The sequence below is a fragment of the Anser cygnoides genome, chromosome 3, assembly GCF_040182565.1.
Source record: "Anser cygnoides isolate HZ-2024a breed goose chromosome 3, Taihu_goose_T2T_genome, whole genome shotgun sequence".
Lineage (NCBI taxonomy): Eukaryota > Metazoa > Chordata > Aves > Anseriformes > Anatidae > Anser > Anser cygnoides.
The window spans coordinates 32,337,963-32,365,543 of record NC_089875.1 but is presented as its reverse complement, the minus strand read 5'-3'; the positions used below and the strand labels follow the sequence as shown (position 1 = coordinate 32,365,543).

Genomic DNA, 27,581 nt, shown 5'->3' with positions numbered 1-27,581 from the left:
TGTCACAGGACATGATTAGGTGAGCAGATAGGAGCTTTCGTATCTGCAATGAGATGGAGGGAGTTGTACAAGAAGACTCTCTATAGGGAAACAAAAGTTTGCATCATAGTCTGAGTAACATGACATGGCTAAAACTAGGGAAAATCATACTTCCCAGTTACATTCATCTCAAGAAGGTGCCGTAGTGAACATAGTTAAATACTTACACAGGCTCATTTGTCCATACACATGGAATAATGACATGCTGTAGCCAGGCAGTCCTGACATTAGCACGTTTAGCTGCAGAGCTGGTTATCCCTTTTTCTTAGAGAAGAAAATTAAGACATGGAGAAATTGAGCAATGTGTCTGACTGTGCAAGCAGAGCCTGAAGTGAAAATAGAGAAAAACGGTGTCCTCATTACCAAGCCACTAAATACCTTAAAAGACCACCACCAACCTTCCAACTAAACTTTCCATGTATTTGCATCCTGATATAAACAAGGGGTGAACAGAACAATGTACAAGTCAGTGCGGCTGTGTTCATGTGCTAGCACTGGTAAAGCAGCCCGTTCTCCTGGCATTTGGTTTTTAATACTGTTTCCCCCCATATAATTCTGTGAATAGGTGGGATCTATGCATACTGACTCATATAGCATCCTAATAGCTACAGAAAGCAGTATTTTCCAAACTAAAAAGAAACAAACAAACAGAATGACTTATGGAAGACTGACATCACAGCAATGTAAAACTAAATGCTCTTGAACTGTTTGAAACCAAGTAGAATAGCTTTTATTTAGGCATGTTGCAACAGTATTCCCAGAATTTCTCTTTCTTTTTCTCTTTCTTTTTTCTCTTTTTTCTCTTTCTTTTTTTTCTTTTTCTTTTTCTTTTTCTTTTTCTTTTTCTTTTTCTTTTTCTTTTTCTTTTTCTTTTTCTTTTTCTTTTTCTTTTTCTTTTTCTTTTTCTTTTTCTTTTTCTTTTTCTTTTTCTTTTTCTTTTTCTTTTTCTTTTTCTTTTTCTTTTTCTTTTTCTTTTTCTTTTTCTTTTTCTTTTTCTTTTTCTTTTTCTTTTTCTTTTTCTTTTTCTTTTTCTTTTTCTTTTTCTTTTTCTTTTTCTTTCTCTTTCTCTTTTTCTTTTTCTTTCTCTTTCTCTTTTTCTTTTTCTTTCTCTTTCTCTTTCTCTTTCTCTTTCTCTTTCTCTTTCTCTTTCTCTTTCTCTTTCTCTTTCTCTTTCTCTTTCTCTTTCTCTTTCTCTTTCTCTTTCTCTTTCTCTTTCTCTTTCTCTTTTTCTTTCTCTTTTTCTTTCTCTTTTTCTTTCTCTTTTTCTTTCTCTTTTTCTTTCTCTTTTTCTTTCTCTTTTTCTTTCTCTTTTTCTTTCTCTTTTTTCTTTCTCTTTTTTCTTTTTCTTTCTCTTTTTTCTTTCTTTCTCTTTTTCTTTTTCTTTTTTTCTTCTTCTTCATTTTCTGCTGCTTTTTCTACTTTGTATTATTTCTATTTTATCTTATTATTTTTATTATATTATTTTTATTTTTTTTTTCCTACATATTTTCAAGTAATGAAGGAAAAAATATATTTTTTTTATGGCAAAGTTCTTTTTTTTTGGTTTAAGTAAGCCAACTACTATTGCTCATTCAAGTCTCAAATGCCAGATGCTTTTAAGGCTGGGTGATTTTGTCACATGCTGATGCTGTGCGTCTACAGTTGAGAAATCTTATAAATGGGTAAGGGTTGGTATCCAGGGACTGCAGACATCAGTTATTTGCCAATGTGAAGAGGCAGACTTCCTGCCTGAGTCACTACATTAAAATGAAAAAAAAAGGGTTGTTTACCCAATGTCGCTCTTACATCTGTGTCTTGGCCATGGATCCTGTAGTTAGTTGTTATTTAGACTTATCTAGTATGTTTCACTTAAGACTCCCCAAGCATGTAAAAAATCAGTGAGTTTCAATTTGGAATTAAATTCTCTTCAAATCTAGGCTAAATCTAGGACCCTGAGTTTACCAACAGAAGTCACAAGAAGTATTTTACCCATCTTTCATGTGTGACTGAAGAACACAGCAGTTACGTTAATTGGCCAAAAATGAAAAAAATTATAATAATTAAAATCCAAAATAGCAAACAACATTTTAATAGTTAACAGGTATGTTGCATTTTATCTCCTTTATTTCTTCACAGAATCAGAATCTTACGATAATCATTCTCAAGAAAATTACAATTGTTTTTGATCTTTCACATGATGTTTATAACTGAAATGATGAGTCATAAATGCAACAGGAATGCCTGTATATCCTAATGTCAGAAAGTGATGTTCCTAAAGACCTTAGAGGTAGCTTTTCTGACAGAAAAACACATACCAGTAGCATTCATTAAGGTATATTATTATTAATCTAATAGTATATTAGGTATATTATCTACTATAGATACAGTGACAACATCAGGAGCTCTGTAGTTGTTCAACTTTGCATTGTTCTGTGTCCCCCAGGAGAGGGCAGTGGTTTGAACACACTCCAGTCGGATTTTTCCAAAGCTATACAAAGGTTGCTTATAATAACTACCAAGTCCTAGATATGATATTTGAAAACATGGGCCAACTCATACACCAGACCGTCTCTGTGAAAAACACGAGTTTCACTTGTACATAAATTCATTTCAAGATTTTCTTCAGAACACAATTTTTATTGCAAATAAGTAGCCCATAGGTACTTGCTTTTATAACAACAGATATGATTGTTAACAGTTACTGTCACCAAAGAAGCTATTCTTTTGTGAACTATGAAAAAAATGTCAGTCCGTGTGTAGTCTAGGGATATAAGAGATGCAATAGTTTATATTAGACAAAATGATAGTTACAAAACAAACAAACAAACAAAAAAAGACATTCAGTAAGGAGTTTGTATGTCCAGAGGCTTGTCCACTTTTCAAGCTGTATAAATCTAATAAAATGTGTAAGGACTCCCTACAATTTCTTTTGTTTTGTTTTATATTTACAGAGGTGAAGTTTGATCCGCTGAAAACATGTGAAAAGAAACATTACTTGAAAAGGAAAAGAAACAAAACAAAATCCCTGTCTACTGCTTACTTTCAGGTAAATAATAGCTATTTAACTACTGAACAGAAATCCACATATACAGAGTAGGATCTGTCACTTTTCAAATGAGATACTCCAGTAGTCTCACCTAAGAGAGTGATTTTGAGTGACCTAAGAAGAAAGAAACTCTCCTTCTAGGTGAGTTACACAGCTAGGTTAAGAAACTAAATTGTCACTAGGAATTTACCTTTTAAGGGAACTCATATTGTTTGCTGTGTCTATTGAATAATTTAAAAGAAAAGTTGCAGCAATAAAACACCATTTGGTGCAAATCACCCATCGCAATAGGAATTAATCATCTTACCTTCATATAGGCTAGTCTTATTTTGGCTTAGTTTAAATAACTTAAGAACAGGCACAAATTTAATCAAGTTTATGTATGCTGTTTTCCAAACAGTATATTTAAAGGTGTACTTTTATTATAATTACTACTAATAAGTGTCCTTCTATTATTAGTTATTGAACATTTAAAATTTTTATTCTACAGTTGTGATTCAAGGCTTCACAGGCCTTACGTAGGTCCTAGAGTATGCTAAAGCATCTCCAGAAGCTTAATCTCATGTTGTTGAAGTGAATGTGATTTGGAAGTAGCCCAAATGATGGCTGCAAAAAGAAAAATACTGGGAAGGATTATATAACATCTCAGAAAACAGCTAGACTATCTGATAAGCAATTCTTTAGATTACTTATTGGAGTTTCAGAATAGTGCTGGGTAGAACTGAATCATGTTGGCATAACACTCCTTTGAAATAATTGTTATATGTTACAATTGTTAACTAATTTGTACAGTTATTGAAATATTTTTCTTTACATTTGAAAGTCTCCAGGTGCCAAGTGTGTATCATAATTTTCTTCCGCTGCACATAAAATTACTTAATTAATATTGGCTTGCAGGATTATTATCCTTCCAGCTAATTCCCAGTCCAACTCAACTTGCCTTTTCCTGGGCTTCTTGCCACATTCCATTTTTCCCTATGCTGTTGATGTTATGTAGGACTGAAATGTCGAATTATCTACAGTTCATAAAAGAATCAAGTACCTTAGGCTGTTGTGTTCGTCTATTATTAATAGACAGTAAATGCAAACATGAGTTAACAAAAGGCAAAGGATAAACACATTTAAGACAGACCAGTTCCCAGAGAAATAATTTAAAAACTTGTCAAACAATTCTTGAAACATGGAAGAGTGATGATTTCCCATAGATTCATTGTATATATTCTGGCACTGTAACTTTTGCTTTATATAATATTTTTTAAAAACTTGAATAGTAATTTCCATTGGAAGATCTCAAAGACATTTACAGTTATCAACAAAATCAGACTTGTAACACCAATGTGAAGAAAAGAAGCTGGCTAAGTAATTCGTTGCCAAAAACATATCTTTGCCCCAGTTAGCAGCTTTGTGTTTTTCTGCCAGTACAAAATTTCACAAAATACTTAATTCTCCAATTCGTAATTACTCTCCTGCATTTGGGTTGCTTTTACAATCCCTAGTTTCTGTGGATGCTCATGGCCAATCTCTCATATAAATTAATTATCCTCAGAGGGTTTATTTCTACATGAAGGAAGTCATTTTGTGATCCCTTCTGCCACTTCCACGCATTAATGTACGTACGCCAGTAGTCCTGCACTTCTGGAATGGCTTCTGAGGGCTACTGTGTCTGGGCTTAATATAGAGCAGTTTTCATCAGTTTCAGAGTTGGGGAGGAAGCAAAAGTGTCTTCATCCTGTTTTTTTCAACCAAGGCAGGCATCCATGCTTAGCTGATAATTTCTTAGTTGTGATTCACTGTTCAGTAGTCCCAGCACAACAAATACAGTCTCTTTCTCCAGGCTGACTAGCCCTGTACTACCTTTCAGTCCTCATTGCATTTTTCTACCCATTTAAGCTGGTATTGTTTTTATCTGATCACATGCTTAAAGCTTTGGTCTTTTGCCACCAGTCATAAAAATATCCTTTTTCTTATAATATATAATATTATAATGAAATTACATTATATTGTTTCTAAATATCAATAACATTATATTGCATGATTATTTCGTATATAAACCATTGAATACTCACATGCTTTGAGCATTTCTCTTATGAGCAACTTGTGTTTTCATAAAAAATGAATAAAATAGAGAGCAAATAGAAAGCAGACTTTTCCTCCCCAAAACAAAAATAAGGACTTACTGCTGAATTTTGGAAATTGTATTAAGAAAGAAGAGCGGGATCCACAGCTACCGCCTTCTGCACTTGTATACGTTTAACTAAGTACAGTGTCTGTAAAGCAATGTCTTATTTTTGCGCATCCATTTGACTACTTTGGGCTTCCTGACACTATTCTTGAGTGTGTATCTTTCCTGACCTTAGAAACAATATATTTGCCATCCCAAATAAGAAAAATATAGAGAGACTTTTGTAATTGCCTCCATACCAGTGATTTTCTCTTGTCTGTATGCTAATTCCGTATAACTTATGTTAGTTTAATACGACATGGCATGCACACAGAAAAACTTTTGCCATTTCCTTATGTTATTCAAATGAATTTTTCTGCTATCAAGATATTCAGGAAGACAAGCACAGTCGTCAGAAATAATTGCCCAGTTGTTGTCTTTAGCCCATATGAAACAAATTATCAGAAACCCTGTCAAATCAGGTACTCCAACAACAGAGAAGGATAAAGCAAGGAAAGTGTTCACGTAAGATTATTCTTCATCATCTCATCCAATTTTGTATTGGCAATGCAAGCACTAAATAAAAATAAGTTGTTGTTCTTCAGCTTTTCCAGTCTGAAGAGCTCACAGATCTTTAGAAAGAGGAATGATATTAACTTCACAGCATCCATGTCAAGCACTCAAATCTGTAATACCCATTTTACAGGTGAAGAAACAGACCCAGATAAATGAAGTACTCCAAGACCTAAAACATATGTACATGTTCTGCACAAACTGCCACTTTCATGTCTTGGCTAAGTTGATCCAAATGTAATTAAATTTTTACACCTTCCTATACCTGCAAAATTCATTTGAAAAAAAAAAAAATGTGCAGGAACAAAGCTTTTAGATTTTAGATAATTTCTGCACCTAATCAGGACATGAGTCTTCTAATAACATTTTTTATGACACAGAATTTTATAAAATGACACAAAAAGTCATAAATTTGTTTGTTTGAGCCTGTCACCTTTCCATCCATATTGGAATAATCAAAGGAAAAGACAAATCAAAGATATGTAGCCTATTCTTGATACACTGGTTAAAAAAGTTCTATCTGAAATGGTTCGCTACTGCTAACTTTCACCAATGGCTTGTCTTCTCCTATAAATGGGTATATAAGAACAAAATGGACTAATTTGTAGCACATTTGACAATATGTTGTACCTTGGTCTTAGAATATACTGAGCATCCCGACTTCATTCATTTCAAACTGCTTTGGGACTCTAAGGAACACATTCTGGGTGGGCCCCACTTGGAGTGCTACATCCAGATCTGGGGCTCCCTGCGCAAGAAAGGTGTGGGCCTGTTAGAGCAGATCCATGAAGATGATCAGAGGGACAGAGCACCTCTCCCATGAAGAAAGGCTGAGACAGCTGGGGATGTTCAGCATGGAGAAGAGAAGGCTCCAGGGAGACCTCACCGCAGCCTTTTGGTACTTGAAGGGGGCTTATAAAAAAATGATGGAGAGTGCATTTTACATGGGCAGATAGTGATAGGACACAGGAGAATGGTTTTAAACTAAAAGAGGGGAGATTGAGATTACATGTTAGGAGGAAATTCTTTACTGTGAGGGTGGTGAGGCACTGGCACAGGCTGCCCAGAGAAACTGTGTATGCCCCATCCCTGGAAGTGTTCAAGCCCAGGCTGGATGGGGCTTTGGGCAACCTGGTCTGGTGGGAGGTGTCCCTGCCCATGGCAGGGGGGTTGGAATTAGACTGACTTTAAGGTCCCGTCCAACCCAAACCATTCTATGATTCTATGATTCAGGAGAGCAATGGGCTTAGACATATGACGATTGGTATTCTGGTTTATTTTTGAGAATTTCCATCTTCTCAGGTTTTAGTGAAGTTTTGGATAAGTTTTTATTGTGTGAAATAATCGTGTGGTTAACCCACAACACCATTCCATTACATAATGTACTTACACTAGTGAGATGCTTCCTTTTCCTCTTGTACTGCAGGGACAATTAATTTTAAGCCCCCTCATTTTCTTCTGTGCAGTTGAAATTAATTTCTCAGTTCTGGTCTCTGCGTCTGCTGCTGTTTAAAGACAATGAGACAAAAGAGTTTAGTTGACTCAGATGTGGACCCATTCCTATTACCCACTCCCACTCTCATTGTCTTCTGCAAAGTCAGTATTTGTCGTTGCCTGCAAGATATTTCTTAGCAGCTGTCTCTTTTCATCATGTTACAAAATTAATTTGCCAATCTTTGTACTCACAGGATTTGAATCACAATTCTGTGTAGTCTTCGTGAAAATAATATGGAAATAGCAAGTCTTTTTTCCTAAGGACAGTCATAGCCGTTCAGTGTCTCATTCTACTTCAGACACAAAAACCTGATGCTATGTGATATTGAATATCTTAAACCATGGCTAAATATACAGATGCTAAGACCCAGGGGAATCAGCATGCTCTTAGAATAAATTTCTAAAGCTGTTTGTCTTCACCAGAAGTCTGAATATGCTGCTATCATAGAGTCACCTCTCCCCAGTTCTAGTCCAAAACTGGATTCTTCAGATGAGTATTCTATCTTTAAACTCATTCAGTTACAAGATCTGGAAAAAAAAAAATAATGGAGTTTAGTAGCTTTCTGTTTAATCCCGTGAATTTACTTATTTCCATAGATTATTGGGCAGGTGACAGAAATATAAGGTTCACAATAAATATATATGTCACATGATAATTTTTTCTTCATTTTTTGGTATTTAGTAAGTGTAAAGGAGACAGAATACCTAAATGTTATGGTTTAATTTTGTTATGTTTTTTTTTTTTCATTTCTTATGTTGTAAAATATTATGAAATGCTTCTTGATATTATCAGTTAAGATTCTGTGGGTAGGCTATCTTAATGCCCCCATCTGCAGCTGAGGTAACCAAGGATGTACAAGGTCACTTTTGGCTGGTCTAGTGATAAAACCTGGGTCTCAAGCATAGCAGTCCCAACAGTTCCTATAATATTTGTGCCAAGTCTTTGTGCTTGTGGCTGAAAGATTGTACCACACTTCAGAAGAAGTCAAGAACTTTCTTAAATTTTAATGCCCCAAAAGACACTCAGGTATGTCATGGCCAGACTGTATCACATCCTGAAATGGCAACTCTGCAAGAGGAGAGTGATATGGTCACACAACAGCAGCTGAGCAAAACTCCTGTATTCAGGTGACTTCAAGAGATGCTGGTAACTTGTAAATTTGGTAGGATTACATGAAAAAAGGTTTGGGAATTGATTTTTTCCCCCTATAATTAGAAAATGATATTGAAATAACAACAGTAAAGAGCTTAATCATTGGTAAACCAAAGCACCTGAAAGTGTGGAAGTGCCAAAGTTACAGCACAAACTCTGCTTGCACTGCTAACATTTTGTAGATACTGTTTCATCCCATGCATCAGGCACGCATCAGCTGTGGCTGCAAGGAGAAATAGAATTGTCTTGAGCTAAATGTCTTGAGCTAAAATGCAGGGAGCTGTGTCCCATCCCACATTCTGCCGCAGCTGTTTTACATGAGTAGTGGATAAACACATCCCTATCATAATGTATTTCATGTAAGTTCACATGGATTTTTTAAAATTTGATATCTGTCATTTTCCAACATTTGTTCTTCCAGCCTTAGTGTTCTTTTAATGTTGTTAAAAGTGTAATGTGGTTAGCTATAGTTTATTACGCCTTTCAGGTTTGCTGGTTTGACTCTGTGGGCCACTGATATACTTGCATCCACCCCCACAGAAGAGATTTTCTGAAAAGTTGTTTTAAACCATTATAGGAAGTGACTCAGGATAATTGCTAGTCTAATAGGCTCTCTTGGCTTCCTGGAGTATTTTAAATACAAATCCTTTGCAAGAAGAGAGAATGTCTAGGAAATAAAAGAAACAGATGATGCCAGTCAACACTTAAATTTGATACAGTCCACATAATTTAACTCTCCTTCCCAACCAGACTCCACTGATGTTTTATAACATATGGTGATTGCTGTTAACATGGTGTATCATTGGTGCCACTTCTGTCTGTATGTCTTCTGTGTATGTATTTTTTTCCTCCACATATATCTCTAGCTTCTTTGAAGCATCTGTTCTCCAACCATGCTCAGTCCAGTATGTGTGAGAAAGAAGCCAAGAAACTGTTGTCCCACAAAGCTCTCAAAGGACCCTGGTTAACCTGAATTCACTATATAGTTTTTGGTGGAAAATGAAATAAATCTAAGTTAGCTCTGGGAATAACTAGTTGGGCTGTGATATATTACAAAAATGATGTTTAATTCTGATATTATATATCAGCAGAACAATTCTAGTTTACAACTGTCCAAATAGTCTGGCCTGCTCAATTCTCTTTGGTCTCCTTGACTGGAGCAAAGGAGTCAGAGCTAAGCCACAACTCCCGGCATGGGACAGAGCTCTCTCTTTCCTGCCTCCTGTTCTGCCAGTGGCGGAGGCAGGGTGTGCTCAGCATGTGCTCTCTCTGCCTACCTCCATGTATGAGTACTCTACAGCAAGGTTAAGACTGTTGCTAAACTTAGTTTAAGGAACTCAGTCTATCCCTCAGTCTCTGAGTTCAGTCTGCAGTGTGTGGCAGAGATGCTAGCTTTGTAAGCCTTACTCTAACACTGCGTCACTTCAATTGGAAGCCCTTCTTTAGTTTTGTGAGCCTCATTCTCCCCCAATTCTGACTTTTTGTTGACTTTGATACTGGAAGAAATGGAGTGAAAGATGCTGTCTTTTTACCTTCTGGCTGTAAATACTCGTTTGTCTAGTGTCATGCATTGATACTCAGACACTTAACCATCCTCTGCATGATCCCATGTGACAAAGGGAACATCTCACATACGCTGTAGTACAGGACCAGAATGTGTCTCCTTCCCCCTTATCTAATAGACAAAGTACAATCCCTTGCGTAGGACATGGCAGTGTCTTAGAATGATCCTTCTTGCTGGCACATGCCCATCTGCAACACAGAACCAACTTCCCTTCGCACCTGGTTACTGGCACCTGGCAAACCATGGTGCTGTTCCATGCATTAGAAATGAAGGCATCTAGGAGATCTGCAAATGGTTTCACTCTGGTCAGTCCAGTAGTGAATTAAATCTGGGTGCCAAAGTACACAGAGGATAGGATTCCGTCATGTGAAATGAAAGGAAAATCACCGGGTGGATTTAAAAACTACGGCCAAGGCTGTGTGCATCTAAGGACAAAGACAGAGCTCTCTGCATGCTTTGGTGTGTGCTATTCTTTTGAACATATGCCATAACTTTGCATTTCCTGACTTCAGTGGATTGGAAAAAAAAAAAAAAAAACACTGGCTGAGTGCCAAAGCTGAAATATATGCAGAAATAACATTCATAGCAATGCAGTGCAAGGGAAAAGACAGCATCTGAATGAACCTCATGCTTCAGGGTGTAAATGATCAACTGTGGAGTTAAAGAAAGTATTTTCTCTCTTCTCTTCCCCCCCCCACCATTTCTTATGTAATGTCACAGTCCACAGCTGGCTGGATGTATCGTGTTTTCCATTCTTCATGCTCTGAATCATCAGGTATCTACTGCTTGAGGCAGTGTACAGGCCTAGAGAGCTGAATGGTCTGTTCCACTATGGCAGCAAGTCTGGTATTTGAATATGGTTTCATTTCCTTTGGTTTATTATTTCGTTACGCAGCACTAAGGTAGTGACAACTAGAGTGGTTGCTCCTGTGAATATATAACAAAACTGTTTTGGAGCTGAGGAACACATGCTCTCTTGTTTTGCCAGTCATGTGCTAGTGATGCAGAGGGTCCTACTCTGTTCTCTGGTTTTCGGGACTGAGTAGTGCTTACGTTTCTGTTGGTCCTGTGCACAAAGGTGATTTTCACCCTCTAAAGGTGCCTACCTCTAGAATCTTTTGGGAGAAGTACTGTTTTAAATAAATCATGTTTCAAATGGAGCAAATTGTGCTCATGCACACACACACACTCCTAGTCCACTGGAGAAAGTCCTGGTTCTCCTGTATATGAAATAAAATTACATGCTGTCTGCAGATGGGGTCATCATGCTCTTCGTATCATGGTGTTGTGTTCTGCAAAGGGCTCCTGTTGCTTCTTGTGAAAAGAAGTCTTATGTGATTCAGTGTACAGGTTATGAGTATGCAACCATACACAACTGACTATACTTTTTAAAAAAATTATTTTGCGGAAAAAAACACAACAGATTTGTGGAAATACTGACTTAATCTGCAGTAACTGGAATGCTGTAACACTTCTGAGTGGGGATGGATGTTCTGCCTTGTGTATCTCTGAGCTAACTACGTGTTAAGAGGCATGTCCCTTCAGGACAGAAATGAAGTGTGCTACTGGGACGCAGGGCAGCTTTCCCTGTCATTGCCTGTATCATGGGTAGCCAGAGCATTTCAGTCTCTTGGCATCTCAGTCTTGCTGCAGAGTCTTTTGTAATGAAGACATCCCACTTGCAGTTGGGTCACAGTGTAAGACAGGCTACAGTTATTAATGGTTTACTTCTGTGTGATAGTCAGAATTTCCACAGTTCCTCCTTTTCCACTCTTTAGGAAGTAGATGTATTATACTCCTATAAATTCATCAGAGAAAGCAGGAGTCATGGATAAACATCTTATCTTTAGCTAACAACAGAAGTCTTTACTGTGTGTTTGAAAGTTTATTAACCACAGCAGCTGGGTCAGTGAAAACTGCTCAGAGGTGGAACTACCCACAAGGAACAGCTCTGGTATTTTACAGTGAAGCCCTGAATCGTTCTGCCCTTCAGAATTTCCTGCAGATTGTTATGGGACAAGCTGCCAACAGGCAGTGTCTGAACTCCAGGGCTGATCTTCAGGAAGAGTGTGCAGCATGGCAGGGTAGGGAGTCACATCCTGAATTATCCTTGCTAATCTTAAGACGACAAGTGGCAAATGTAATAGCCAGAGGAGACAGTACCCTTGCTTGTTTGATGTTTGGATTGCATAGTTCTAAGTGGGTACTTTCCTTTTACACAAAAAGTGTTTTACTTCCTTTGCTCGACAGAATACTGCTTTGGGGCTGAGAACATTTTCTTGCTCCTGAATCTGCCAGATTCTTAGGCCTATCTCATAAATACAAAAGTGGAAATCTTTTCAGAGAGACACCATTTTCTTTCGGAGTTTTTCTCAAGGTTTTTTGGTCATAGTGATGATATGGCAATGTATGGGGCTAGCTGCCATCAGAAAACTATCAGAAGAAACTTGATTTGGAGCCTTTTGAAGTTGATCAGATGATTTTTATTGATTTGAAAGAGCCCTGGCCCATGCCCAAAGATGATGATAAGAAGAGAGAAGCAGAAGAGAGAAAGCATATGCTCATGAAAAAAATAATCCCCACAGCCCCGCATTGTAAAATTACTCTGCCAGTAAGCTGCACAGAAAAGAGCCTTGGCTTTACATTTTGAAATAGCACTCGCATCTCCAAAAGTGGTACTGGGACACATACTTCTTCTAACTGTTCACAAATGGAAATGATGGGGTATAAAAAAAATAACAGTTGCTTATAATAGCAGCACGTTTGTAGACTTCTCCCTCCAGAAGATGTTGAATAAGTTTTGAACTTCTTAAAGAGGTCTGTCTTTAACCACCACTCAAGGACTTTCAACATATATCACTTCACCTTCGAGCCCCAGTTTCCTCATCTCTTAGATGGAAGTACGGATACTTACAGGCTTACAGCCAAGCTCAGCTCCTACATTCAAAACAAAGAGGTCTTATCAGTCAAAATTTGTCACCACTTGCCTTAACAGGATTATACCATGAGAGCATTTTGCTCCTCAAGTACTGCTTAACATTAATGCTCATACTTCTGCTTCAGTTTTTGCTCTAGCATCTCTTCTACATAACAAGTGGCTTTCACAGCCAGTGAAATATATAGTACTGTACAGTAAGCTGGCATGTACCAAAGAAATAACAGAAATAGAGATGCAAATAGGCAGAGAACAATACAGATCAAAGATCAAATGAATTTTCTGAGCTGGTATTTATCTGAGATGAGACACTTCTAGAAGGCATTTTAAAGTTAGGAGGGAAGTTGGCCCACATGTCTGGAAAAATGTTCCAGCTGAAAGGGTTTAGTGCAAAACTGAAAGAGGATGTGGACAAGATGCTTGAGAGGGCTGTTTTACTCCTCTTTTAGTTAAATCCAGTCAAAGCCTGGACACAGTGGAGGGCTGTGGGCTAGGAGCGAGGCCTCTTTTCCAGGCTTGAAGTGAACACTGTTTAGGCACAGCTGAGAGACTGGAAAATACTGCTTTCCAAATGGGGACTTGCATGGCAGATAGTTACATCCTGGGTGTGGATATAATATACCATGGGCAGAAAAGTACAGGGATTGCCTTTTGCCAGGGACTTATGCAACCACATCTGTAGTTACCCACCATTTCCTCCCTGACCCCCCTTGGAGTGGGTTTCTATCCAAAGGTGTAAAATTTACAAATCCCAAAGAACTGCAATCTAGGCTTTACCTAGAGAAACTTTTAGACTGTTCATGCCATAAATATCTCTTAGAGGCTGCCTGACGTCAGAGGATTTGGAGAGAGAGGCTGGTCTGAAACTGAAAACAGCAGCAGTTCCAGTCTCACTGCAACAGTACAGCCAGCGAGAGGAACAGCAGAGGCATTTCTCTATGTGGATTATAGGGCTGCAGAACAGGGAGGAACTGCACAGAGACACAGGCACTACAGTGTAAGTGCAGCTGCTGCAGCAACTCTTCTCATGTTTTTGCTTGTTTTCAAGAACAAATCCCTACAAGTACTGTTGCTTTTTTTTTTTCCCTTTTTTTCTTTTCCTTTCTTTTTATTTCTCCTCTGAAAGATCCCGAAGCCAGCTTGGCAGCACAAGGATTCAGGTTTGGTTTGGTTGCTTCTCCCAAAGGTATGCAGAGGGGCTGACCATGCAGGCTATTGCATGACTCTGTAAATGGTTTGGGGTGACGGGGGACGAGGGAGGTTGGGGAAGGAGAGGGAAGGACGGATCTTTGAAAGACTAAAAAATTAACTAGAATCCATCTCCGTCATGTTCTGGTAGCAGAACAGCAAAATCCCGTATAATCCCTAGGCAAAACCCAACTTCCTTAGTGCATTTCACAATGCAGGATCTCTTTTTTTAACTCTTTAATCCCTTGTCATATTGTGCAGCAAGTAGCTCCTCTTTCCTTATGGGGAGGTCAGGACACTTCCTGGCTCCCTGACAGTGCAGTCCTACCCCACTTCTGTTTGCCAGGCTCCTGATGGTAAATAATCCTAACGTGAGTATAGGATACTGCTTGCTAAGTCTGACAAACTTAGTGCCTTGAGTCTGCAATAGATTGATATTACGGGAAACCACTGCTTCTGCAGAGGAAAGAGGCATCTCACATCCAGAAACTAGCTGTAACAGGGTGACACATGAAGGAGGCAGCTACTGGAATTAAGGTCTCCTTGTGAAAAACCTGCAGAAGTACTACTGCAGACAGACAGTGTAAATCTTAAGGAAAACTAGTGATTCTTTTTTTTTTTTTTTTTTTTTTTTAATACCTCAGCAACCCAGAGATTCCCAATCCTGCCCCACAGGAAGGAGGTGTTTTCAGTGGGGCACTCAACTTTATTTATTTACATTTAAAATTCAGTGCCATTAACCTTACCTCCTTCCACCCTCACCCACCTGGATGCTCCTCATTCACCCCCCGGCAGAGGTGGGAGCAGTTCTGGGGACACAGCTGTCCTCCTCGGTGGCATCTTTGCTAATCAGACCCTTGACAGAACCAGCTGGTTTTCCCAGGTGGGTGGAAGTGTCTGGTGCTTCCTGTGTGAAGCTGACATACTTAGCCAGCACTTGCAGCTCTAGAAAGCTCTTTGCCAGCTAGAGTGTGTTTGCTGTGGGCAGGTGCTGGAAGGAGAGCTGACACCCTTGAACATAAGCATAAAGCTGGGCTGAGAAGCAGGAGCTAAGTGAGTTGCACAATGTAGAGTGGCATGCTGCTTGTAATTGGCTTCAGCCAACAAGCAGTCACAGGAAAGGCTGTTGCAAGTCACTGCTCCCTGGGCTGAGTTGTTTTGTTGAGAGAATAAGTCTACAAATACTTTTCCCCCTGGAGGTAGCAGAGTAGGTTGCTGGGGCAGGGGGGAGTGAAGGTGAGGGTAGGGAGGAGGGAGTTTTACAGGAATCACCCCTGCAGAATGAAACTGGGCAGAATTAGCTGTCCTGAAAGCAACTGCAGGCACGTCCCTACCTGTGACTGGGTGGTTGATGTAGCCACTGTGCTGGCTGATGTGATGGGGTACCCTTACTGGGCAGATATTGAAGGTCTAATTGCTGCTGGGGGTGCCACGCCGTGCAAAGTGAGGTAGACTGAGCTGGAGAAAAAGCAACCGTACTGAGTGCGTGTAAGGGAGCCTGTGTTCTCAGAGCTGGGATGTACTTTAGAAGTGGAGCCTCCAGACTTGGAAGGAGTTGCTTTGGGGTTTGTGCTGCTTTACCCTGATATATCAGAATCCCTTTCCTCTCCCTGCTTTATTTCTTACCAGATTTTGTTCGCAGTATCTTAGCAGCTCCTTTTCCTAGAAACTATTTTATCATGTTGGCTGGCAATGTGAAAGAAAACAAATCCTTAAAATCTGTAGTAACTTGTTAGGAACCTGTTTGCCCCAGTAAAAGCCTGAGAGCTTTCACAGCTGAGACAAGTGTGTGAGAGCAAAGGACACTTTTATTTAATTCAGCACTTGATGTGTTTCAAGTGCATTGGGCAATTTAGAACTAACAGATACAAAACTGGAGAAAGCTGTGAGGGTGGGAAGAGGGACCAAGGAGGAGAAAATTCCACATTTGTGGTGTATTAAGCTGACTGCTTCCTTTCTGTTTCAGTTTCTCACTCTGTCCTCCACCCTGGAATCCCGCTGGGGAATGACACAACCTGCAGGGTGCTGCGAGTTTGGGAGTTCCTTGTGGGCTGTTTAGGGAAGAAGTTACTCTCTCTGGGGAAAGTATGGGAGGGGAACTGGGAAAAGAGTTACCGATCTTGCAGGAGATAAACTTAGTGTCTTATAGGAAGTCATGAGCTGTCACTCAGCATCCTCGAGTTTGGATTCTCTGTATCAGCCAGGGAATTGCTAGTTCTTCCACTGGTGGACACTGCCCCTATAGAAGTAAACGAAATAATCACAATGCAGACAGGGCAGATGTCTTTTCAGTTTTGCTTTGTGAAACAGAAAGCAGTTCCCTATTAAAGTTTATGACAGTCACAGTGCAACCCTGAGGTTTTAGAGGTCTATATTATGTGTACTGAAATGCTGTCTCATGGTTTCAGAGAGCTGAATAAGCAAATTCTCTGAATATCTTAGTGGCCTTACCACACTGTATCACTTGTCTGCTGCTGCTGTTCCTGCTGGTTATTTTGATTGTGCTCCTCACGTAGAGCAGAGATCATTCAGTTCATCTTGAAATCAGTCGCAAAAATTTTCCTTACCAAGTCCAGACATGGCATGCGCTGACTGCATTTTTTTGGCAGGGAGGCATAACGAGAGCTCGAAGGCATCTCTCAGATAGTTCTGGTTTTGCTCCATCTGCCTTAATTGCCATAAATTTCCCCCAAGGCCCGATGGAATCCCAGAAAACCATCTAGTCACCTCAGGCCAGCCATCTGACCCAGCTGTTGAGCAATCAGGGGACACCATTTCCTGACACTTAGGGGAAGGATGTGTGGGAGGTTTGGCTCTTGGTGCTTTAATTGCTATGAATTTTCAAACCTGGGTCAATCCTGTGGTGATCTGACCCTCTCTCTCTTTCCTGCTCTTGCAGCCCCAGGCGAGCACAGCATGTTCCACAATTAAAAGAAAACCGGCTGCTCTAATTTTCATTGCGTGGAACAATTTGTGTGTATTTTCTTCTGCTTTTTGTTGTGTTATTGATTGACAGTAGTGTCTCTAATGCTTTTCTGTTTCACCAGCCATGCTTCCTAATATCCCGCTCCTTTGAAATGATGCATTTCCAGAAAACTGGTAGTCCTATGACTCAGGATCTATACTAACACGTGGTAAATCTGACTCATTTCTCATCTTTCTGCAGTTCCATTTAACACTGAAGTTCATTCTGTTTGGTACTACTCTGTGTGTATCAGGCTGAGGACTTATCTTCCAAGCTCTGTGTAGGTATTAAATTTCATAGAGCTATGTAAATTAGTTAAATGGGATTTATTAGGATGGGTTATCAGCCAGTGTAAATAGGTGTGGGGGCTCCCATGTAGCTAGGACAAATGTATTTCATCTGAGGATTTGGCTCAGTGCCTTCATAGTGGTAATGAGTGACCTGAGGCACAGACAGTGCAAGCCTGCTGTCATTTGTACTAGTCAAAGTTTTCTGTAACTCTGTATTGTTCAGAAAACTTATTCTAGGCTTCAATTAGAAGTAAGTTCAAATAGCATCAGAATTTGGCCCAGAGAAACTGAGTCCCAAGTTGTGCAAAGTAACCTGTAATTTTGGCTCTTTATTTTTAGTGTCTCGTTAAGGCATCGAGATGCTTGAAAACTAAGACAGCCAAAATTATAAGCTGCTTTTGAAATGCTGGCTGACTGGCTTGGGCAAATCTACGCAGTGGGTTTGATTCTTCTCACATGCTTTTTACAGCAGCGCAACTCTGTGCAAGTCTGCGGAGTTACTGCTGTTTCACAGCAGCAGAAGTCACAAAGGAATGTATCCCATGTTGCCAGAAGCTCCCATGAGCTTTGGTATGTCAGTCCTGTGCTCATATTCTGTTTTTCTTGAAATATTCAGGATGTGCCCTGCTTTGATTTGCTGAGAACCATGTAGCCACATGACCAGGAACACATCACACGCTAAGCATTCCCACTGGCAATGCAGGCTCAAGATTTCTTAGGGCTGTGTGTTAAATGTGGGCCTGATAATCATCAAACAGGCTTTTCCCTACAAAGTATTTCCCTTAAGCTTTGTGTCCGGTGTACGTGCTGCCCAGATTTCATGTTGCATGTTAGATTTATATTTTCAATTTTTTTCCCATGTGGTATTTCAACACTTGAGATTCTGGCTTCTCCAGTGATTTCTGTGGTATCAGATAATGTCTTCTCATAGTAGGAGTTTTCTAGTTTGGGGACAATGCTGAGTAACAAACCTGACCAGGAGAAGTGCCTGTGGTTTTTGGATTTAGTAGAAAAGCTATTCTGAGAGTATTGTAGGCTTATACCAGTGATAAGGGTTCTCAGGAGTTAGGAATTAGAGAGACTTAAGGTGGAAAGAGGGAAGTAGATAAGAAAGGGAGGAGATGGAATTTAAGGAGTAGGGGCTGGAGATCAGAATGATGTGTTTAGACTGCGGGAAAATGGAAAGAGAGGTAACCTTGAGGAATGGAGGAAAACTTGGCAGTGAGGGAGGAATAGGCTCCCTCCCTGAATAACAAGTGCTTACTCACTTCCCAGTTTTGCTGGCTTCAAAGTAATAACCACTGCAGTTGATATTACTGGTCATGAGTTTTGAAGTTGACATTTGCTTTCATTCAGAGTATTTTCCTCTTCACTGTGTCCCAAAATGGCTTAAATGCAGGCAATGCTTGTGCCAGCCCATCTCTTCTCTGAACTAAGGACAAAGTGTATCTGTGGTACCCAAAAACTGTCCTCTGTCTCCTTGGTATATCACTTTTTTAAGAAGGTATTAACAAGGAAGCATTTTCACTCTTACAGCTTTTATTCTTCAAGTTAGTGAACAAGCCTGATTTGAGGGGATCCGTATTTTGTTTGCTCTTTTGAGGAAGAATGCTTTTAGCTGCTTAAACAGTTGAATTAATAAGCCATGAAGTCTTAAGAGACTGAAATTTACACAGTACCCCATAGGAAAATGTTCATCTTAGAAGTAAGTCATCAGGTCCAATTTTGCTTTTTAAGGTCTGTGCTGAAGATATGTTCCCAGGGAATTTCTGTAAATTAAAAAAGGAAATACGTGTACTGTAGGGAGAAGGAACATTTCTGCCAATGAGCACAATCAAGGTTGGGTTTGATCATGCAAGTCTACATTTCATGGCTTTGATATCATGCAGCAAGACTCCCTTCTCCCAGGACAAAGCTGTGGGAAGAGATGAGAAATCTCAGGGGATTGGTCCACTGGTAGCTATTAAACATGATTATCTGGCTATACTCCCATCTTCTGGTCCTAAACAACTAAGAGGATTGAGCAGGAGTAGGATCAGACTATATATGGTATTTTTGTTTGCTTTCCCTAATCATTTACAGCTGACCATTACTTGGAGATAAGATACTGGTTTCGATGGACTTCTGACCTGAGCCTTTGTAGTCAATTTCTATGTTCCTGTGGTCTTCAAGAGTCAAAACACTGTGAAGATCCTTTGATGTTTCAGCTGTTCTGTGCAGGCGAAACAGTCATATTCCTGAAATGTGGGCTGAGGAACCTGACCAGGTACTTCATAAACCTTCAGAAACTTATTCACATTTTAGAGCATCCTTTAAATGTCAAGAATGAGCATGGAGAAACTGTACTTTCACTTTTAGTACTGTCTGTACCTTCTTGCCAGTGAAAGAAAGTGACTGGCAGCTCTCCCTGTTCCCCATTTCAAAACTGGATTACAAACACTGTCAATTTTTTGCAGAAAGGATTTAATTTGCTAACACTCCTCCAGTTATTTTTAGAAATGTTTTGCATTTTCTTTTGAGTTTAAATATTTCTCTAAATCTTAACATTTCAATCAGGTGTACTCATCAATACGATGATTGCTGCTGATATTTTAATGAATAACAAATATTGTCAGTGCTTCCATTTTCCAGGGAAGCTCAGAGGTTTTTTTTTTTTTTTTTTTTTTTTAAAAAAAAGAGTTTAAGGCTATTTTTAGATGTTTCAGGCTGGTCTTGAAAAATCATTAATCTATTTGCACGCTCTTGGTCCTAGGCTGTCATCTGTTTTCTTTCAAATCTCAAGAAGGCTGTGACAGAAATATGTGGGAATTCCATGTTGCTCTGCATCAGCCTGCCAATTCTGCTCCTTTCCTTGTCAGGTCAAAGAGAGCAACCTTTTCAAGAAGGAATGAAACTACTGTAGAACCCTATAAGCATCCTTGCCTCTGCTGATCTGTTTGTAGAAGTTTCCTAGACTCTTGTAACATTTAACATCATGTAACATGATTTCCCTCTAACATGGAACTATTTTGTTCCCCAAAAAATTACAACAGTCTAGTTCCTCTCTGAAAACCTGTAGTCAATATATCATCAGCCACTGGATCTGTATTTTCCATTGATTTAAGATCAAGCCCTTGAGTGCAGTGGGTATGGTATGCTCATTAACCAGATTGTTTCTGATGGAGCTGAAGCAATGCTCTATTTAACCAACATAAGTTAAACCATGAGAATATTTTCTTGTCTGCAATCTTACATTATATCAATATGTGAGGATAAAGGGAAGAGATTTTATATAGTTAGCAATTTATTTTTCCATTCAGCAGTTTCCTTTGAAAAATTTCCAAGCACTTTACAAATATTAATGGACTTAGCACTCCATGAAACTGAGGCACAGCTTATTCAGATGCCTGCAACCTGACAGGAGTCTGCACTATTGTATAAACACTCTCATTGCAGGTAGGTTAGACGCCCCCTCCTCCTTCTTATTTTTCAGTTATGTCTATGTCCTCTGACATGTTACTTTGATGAAGTCATGGCAATTAACTAAGATATTATAACACCTTTGTCATTGTTATCTTTTGTCTCCTACCTTTTAGGCAAACCACATATTAACCAAAATTTTACTTCTCCCAGAATGTGAGTATATCACTACTGCAAAGGATTTGTACTCCTCTCCTTTCTTTCTTCTCCCCCCAAACCTATGTTCTGGCTCCCCCAAGCATCTATTTATATTTCCCAATCTTTCTCTTCATCCCCTCCACCCTTCATTTAGGCTTTTGCCTGCATTGAGAGTGGTACTCAAAGTGGTACACTTAGGTGCTTCCAGTAATGACTGCTTGTAAGAGACCTGCCCTAGATAGGTAGAATGGGTTTACTTGTTAGATTAAACAGCACAAAATTGCAGAGAGGGTTTGTCAGGGTATCATTCTTCCTTACAAATGTTGTCAGGAACGGAGCCATCCTTTTGTGCAGACAGTCTTGGTTTTCTCACTGAGTCACTGGCTATTAAACTGAGATGCCTGGACTGTGAGTACCCTGCTTAAATCCATTTGGCAGAATCCTGACCCCCTCCAGGCAGGTGACCCCATCAGCATCTGCACAACAGATGAAAGAAAGCAAGATCTTGACCAAACATGAGGGGACTTTAGTACTTTGCTACTTTTGCAGCCATGTATACAGCAGGAACCAATTAAACTATGTTTCTAACAGCTGAATGCACAGAGAGACAGTTGGTTTTGTTCTCGCCTGTGCTCTGATCTGTCAGCATCCTCCTGCACTGTTATGCAGGGATAGAGTAATAACCATGCTAGGGCCCTGCCAATATGAACTGTCTTCCAACTGTGCCCTACTGAGATATGAACTTGCCCTCCTTGCTTGTTTCATACTTTTACTGCCCCGAGGGTCAGGCATCCCAATGAGTGAATTTCTCTGGCTCTGTTGTAGAGGCCCTGAAATGCGTTGCCAATGCCAGAAGTACAAAGCTTGACCTTAGCCTTTCATCGTCAGCAGGATTCAGGCAGCCTGTGTGAATGTTACAAAGTCTTTGGCACTCACCATTGCTAAGTTATAGGGAGAAAAACAGATGCATTTTCTGACTAGGTGAAATTTTCCTTGGGGGACCCATGAACTGTTTTCCAGCTGTGTCTGGGCTTATCTAGAGTAGCTTCATGTACCTGCTGGGGGGCATGTGTTAAGCTATAAATGTCCAACTGTGCCCTTTGTGACACGTTTTGTGTTTAAACAGAGGCAAAATTTAGCAGGCAACTCCACACTGCATCATCTCCTGCTTGCTTACAATGTTGATGTTTAGTATGTTCACATCTATTGGGACATCTCCAGAGGCCCATACTCTTTCTGATTTACACGTCTGTTAGTGTAGCTAAACTACTGTGAAATGGGAGCCTTATCTAAGAAAACACTTACTGTAAATACAAACTGGAGTTGACCCTAATATAAAACATCAATATTTTCATATTGTATCACTGCACTTTTCATAAAAAGTGGATTAAGAAAGCTGCTTCATCAGACTTGAGAGTTAATTTTACAATTATTGGCCTTCATTTTTTGCAAGATATATCAACAGAGATAACCAAAGGAATGGACTTGCCTGTACCTACAAAATTCAGATTACACACACATTAATATTTTGCTTTTTCTCACTTTTTAGATATTATCCGTAGCTGTATGTATTTTTTTATTCACAGCACATTCTTCAAAGTAGTAGTAGTTATGATCTTTGTAATCAGATATCAAAGGTCAGGGAGATGATACTGTACCTCTGTACAATGAAATGCCTAATCTGTTATTGTCAGCTGCTTTAAACTAAGAGTGAGAATGGCTGCCTCACTTAGGCCATAAAACTTAACCTTATTCTACTTCTCACTGGTGATTTGGAAAGTCTTACGTTAATGTGTGACATAAGTGGGATAAATGTTCTGTGGAGTCTGCTGGACTGCATGTCTAGTATGCAGTGTCTGGGGCTGTAGGAAACAGGACGTGAAGACCTTGTTGTCCTATACTCCCATGAATGCACATGACACGGGATCCATCTGAACATCCTACAGCCCCTGGTGACATATGGGAGTGCAGCAAATTAAAATGGAAGGAGATGGTGAAAAAGTCCCCTCTGTGTGTTGCCTTGTCTCGTCTTTCAGGGATGTTGCCTTAAGTCTTTGATCCAAATAGCCTGCTGAGGAAGTATGTCTCTGAGCTATGATGAAACAGCGCTGGGAACTCCGTGTTCAGTTCTGGGTACTCAATACTAAATGGTTACACACAGTGTACGAGGGATAGGGGGAGAGAAAGGCAAACTTCGGTTATCCCTTGGAGTGCTCATTAGTCATGGTCTTTTGGGATTCTTTAGCTCTTTCAGGAATAAATATAATTCACAAAGAAGCTAGAGGGTGCTTGACAATTTGTTGCCAGACTTGATGACAGCACCTCCAGAGAAATAGGAAGTATTCTCAGACTTCCATTAAAAATCCCCCTATTTTTATCTCAGGCTTGCTTCTGCTGGCTGGCCACTGCTATTAATTGCTCTTAGGTGTTTGCGTGTGTCAGGATATGTGCTTTCCACTGTGTTATCTGTTTGTCTGTGTACCTGCCCACCTGTTTGTAATGAAGCAGCCCAGGCTGTGTGAATGCATAAGCTGTATCTTCTAGGTTTCCTCTTTAAACTGCGTAGCCCTAAGTTCATGAGTTCTCTAGGTTCCTATAGTTGCATTTGGATTTCTAAAGCTGAATTTTACACCAAATTTTTGGGGGCTTGTTTCTAGGGCCTGCTTTGGCCATTTGATTGGATCTCACACACTGTATCTTGTGAGGCTGATAAGGTGGGGAATGGTGGGCCGTGTGGCCACAATGAAGCTCCCCAACAAATGTACTGGTGGGTATCACAAAAAACACTTTTCCCAGTTCGGTGATAACTTGAAACAGTCTAAAAAGTCTCCGTGTAGCAAAGATGCCAAACTGGATTTGTTTAGGATCTCTGGACTTCAGTTATGTTCCGAGTGTCCCACGAAGCCTTGGGGTTACAGTCAACATTGTACAACCAGGTAAACACAGCCAGACTTGAGTTTGTTTATCGGTCACTGTGCATGGTTCTTAAAACACCAAGCTAACTTTTACATATTCACTGAGGAGACACAGTAATCACCGCATTATACTAGCGTCTGCGTATCTGACACACCCAGTGATTTGTTTGCAGACTTTCCCACACCCTCAGAGTTGCCACTTCTTAGTTTGGGTCATTTTTAACATGGCTGTGTCAGATATAATTTTCCCTCCAGATATTTTTGGGTGTAGCTGATTGCAGCAAGGACAGAGGATAAGAGAAGACTGCTTCTTGAAGGATGATGTGCAGCTCACCTGAGTTACATCATTAGAGACCATTAGAACATTCCAGATTTTGTTGTTTTTTAGCTTTGCTTCCCCACACACACATCTACCTCCTACCCATACAGTCACAACTGTTCTTTCTTTCTGTCCTTCTTCCTTTACCCAGCATTGGAACATGATAGTCCTGAGAATCTAATATGGGCCTAACCAGACCTCACCACACTGAACCACGGGGCCAACACAGGCCTTTCATTTTCTTATTGCCATTTGGTATCAGTAGGAAGATTTCATTATATTCCTGTTTCATCAAGCCTGTGTGCTGTATCAAAAAGTCTGTGTGGTTACGTTTATTAGCATTTTACGATTTTTTGCCTTGACTGTGTCAGATATTGGAGGTGTCCAGCTGGCAAATGGTGTCACAGAGCTGACTAAGTGGCCCCTTGTCCTGCCTGCTCTGCTAACTCTGCTGAGCCAAGCAGTATCTGTCAAAGTACATGGAAGGGAAGGAAGGATTTTGTTTACTCAGGCAAACAAATGAGCTGTAGATGGGAGCGATGCTGCTGCTTTGGCCATTAATTACAGGCTGCACACTTCTCAAGTACCAAAAGCTAAGCAACCTCCACCTTTCTTAATACTTGGATGAGAGACCGACGTCTATAGGAAACAGTGCTGGTAATTTAGAGGCTTATATGAACTTTGATGCAGGTTGTTTTGATGCAGGTTTAAGACTGAAATCTGAGAGGAATTTGATATTAATAGGGTATCAAAGTTTCTTGCCTGTGCTCCACAGTGCTTTGGAGCACTAAATTTGTCATTTCGGAGGTAAGGATTCAAGGTTTGTGTAGCAAAATGTGTAGTTCTCAGGTACTTGTCATGAAGTACACTATGAATGGGACACAGTTTAATACAGCTGCCTTTTATTTCTGGTTTCTCTTTGTCGTCTGGCTGCTTGTTTCTAATTCTCCACAGACCCTTACACTGTCCTTTTTCAAAAAGAAATTGATATAGATCATCCCTTGGACTCCACCTCTCTGTGTCTGAGAGTTATGTTCCACTGGGCCAACTGCAGGACCACATTTACAAAAATATTTATTACTTTTGGATCCTTCAGTTTTTACATTCAAATTTTGTACAGTTTGTGACGTGGGTGTCCTCCGTAGCTTCAGCTCCAGAAATGGGTCTCATCTTTCTTAAGTAAGATTTAAACAGCTGCACTTTGGCAACAACAGCTATCACTACCTGTGTAGCAGCAGTAACTACCAGCTGAGTAGGGACTATTGTCTGCTACTGAGGTCATCTCTTCCATTGTAGTGACTGTTTTTAAAATACCACAGCTTGGGAGTTGCTTGGAGTGTCTCTTCATGCGTTGGCTTGGCACTGACCTATGTGGCTGTGAGGCAGTGCTTCTTGGTTACTTTCCTGAGGACTTACTGTGATCAGCTCTGTGCGGTACAAGAGATGGGTAAACAATGCAGCAAGCCCTGCTTTTCCATATCTGCTGCACTAAGATTGAGGTTGCCTGGAAAATTCAACAAGCATAGAAAGCAGCATGCTGGAGTAGTGCCACAGCCTCATCCTTCCTTGTGTGTCAGCTGAATTTGCTGGGGAGTTCTGGCTGCTCCTTTGCACAAATACAGTAATTCCTCTGAGCTCTTACTAGCATGCTCCTGTGAACAGGGTGCACCATACTGTGCAAAACCTCCACATACTTCACAAATGTGATCTAGGTTTTTGTCTGAGGTTTGAGCAGAACTTGACAAGTGGTGATTTAGAGCTGAACAAGAAGCAAGGCTGGAGGAGAGTGCTAAATATTTTTCTCGTTTAGCTGAGTTGTCTAAACACGGACTGGAGAAGACGAGCTTGCACAAAGCCTTCTGATATTGACTCTGAGTCAGGCATTATTATCCCTCTTTTAGAGAGTCAGAAACAAGAATTGGCTTGCCCATGCCCACACAGAAATGCACAGCTAGAGTCAGCATTACAGCTTGGTTACTCAGACGCACACGGACGTGCACCATGTATCACACTTCTTCCCACCCTACTTGATGTAAAGTAGGGACGCTTCTCATGCAGTGGTCAGGTGCATAGTCTTTGTTCTGCTGCTGTCTTTCATGAGTATGCTTTTTCTCTTTTTAGTGTAATTTTATTTTTTAATCTAAAAGTGTTCATAAATGAAGTAATTCTAGTCAATGTGTTGTGGTTTCATAGCTGTAAAAATACGGCTCCTTGAGCCTGAAGAGTTTGTAACTGTACAGCTTTCTGTTGCTGGCTCTCCTGGACAAACTGGTGTGTACCAGTGGAAAGCGAGAGAGGACATGTGAAGAGTGGTAGAAGGAAAATTCCCTTGCAATAGCAAAGCACAACACTGAAAATAAGAGAACAACCAATGTAACGGAAAGCAGCAAGTTCTAAAAGGTTTAGAAAACGTCAGGTTGGTTGAGACTTATGTTTCCTGTCTGTTGATAGTTTTTGAATGCGTTTGCCTCTCCCTGGATGTTGGGCATAACTGTTTGTGTCAACTTCCCTAGGCTCAGAGCAGAATCTGCAGGCCCTTTCCTTTAAAGCCTTTGGAATTTACATAACCCTGCAATTGTAGCAATGCAAAATGTGGCTCTGGTTACAATAACACGGGTTTAGGGAACGCAGGGAGAGATTGTAGCAGCAAAGGCATAAAAGCAAAACAAAACAAAACCCTACATGCTGTTTTAATTTTCAGCAGCCACGTGAGAACTGTCCTCCAGTTCCTAGCTATAAATAAATCTCTGCCGTCATAGGAAGACAAAAAACAAAACAGTTCACATTCCTCCCAGCATTTTCTTAAGGGTATAAAATAAAGGAAAGGTAAATATTTCAAAAGCAGAGTGTGTCTGTGCTGAGGAATGCCAAATTGGTACTCAAGGGGGTTGATACTTGCATCAAGTGAAAAAATTTGGCATTAAACTGCTCTTTCTCTGCTCCATCTCCACCAGCTGTTTTGAGAAAATCACTTAGGACTGCATATGGATAATGTGCCAGGCAATGCTTCTTAAGCCCCAGGGGTACACTGCCCCAGTGTCAGCTGAGGCAGGAGCTTTCTTTGCGATGAATGAGGACTACACAGAAGCGTGCCTGTTGCTTGTTCTTCTCGGATGTTATATCCTAGTCCTGTTACGTGTTGTGTTAGGAAGATGGGGACTTGGTGCCAGGGTTTTTCCACTTTCCCGGTTACTTGGGGTTAGGCCTGCAGCTTGCTCCTTTGAAGAGATGCAGAATTAATGGGAATGCCCTTCATGCCTTTTCTCCAGCTTTGAATACTCATTTATTAGATTTAACTTGAAGGGCAGGATGGATAGAATGCTGTATAAGGTATTAGGCATATGTTGTAGAACTGGGAGTTTT

At 40.1% G+C, this 27,581-nt stretch overlaps 1 protein-coding gene across 7 annotated transcripts in view; it reads left to right on the top strand.

Moving 5' to 3' along the window:
- Positions 1 to 3,041: 3,041 nt before the first annotated feature.
- DAAM2 (dishevelled associated activator of morphogenesis 2) overlaps positions 3,042 to 27,581 on the top strand; it is a 209,414-nt gene continuing 184,874 nt past the window's right edge. For 2 of the 7 annotated variants that reach the window (XM_048080087.2, XM_048080081.2), the window contains exon 1: positions 13,788 to 13,941. The gene's annotated coding sequence lies outside the window, so the exon portion shown is untranslated. Of the gene's footprint in view, positions 3,065 to 13,787; positions 13,942 to 14,070; positions 14,131 to 15,086; positions 15,186 to 17,358; positions 17,378 to 19,481; positions 19,654 to 27,581 lie in introns of those variants that run through there. The other 5 variants (XM_048080082.2, XM_066993828.1, XM_048080084.2 and 2 more) reach the window with 5 other exon arrangements.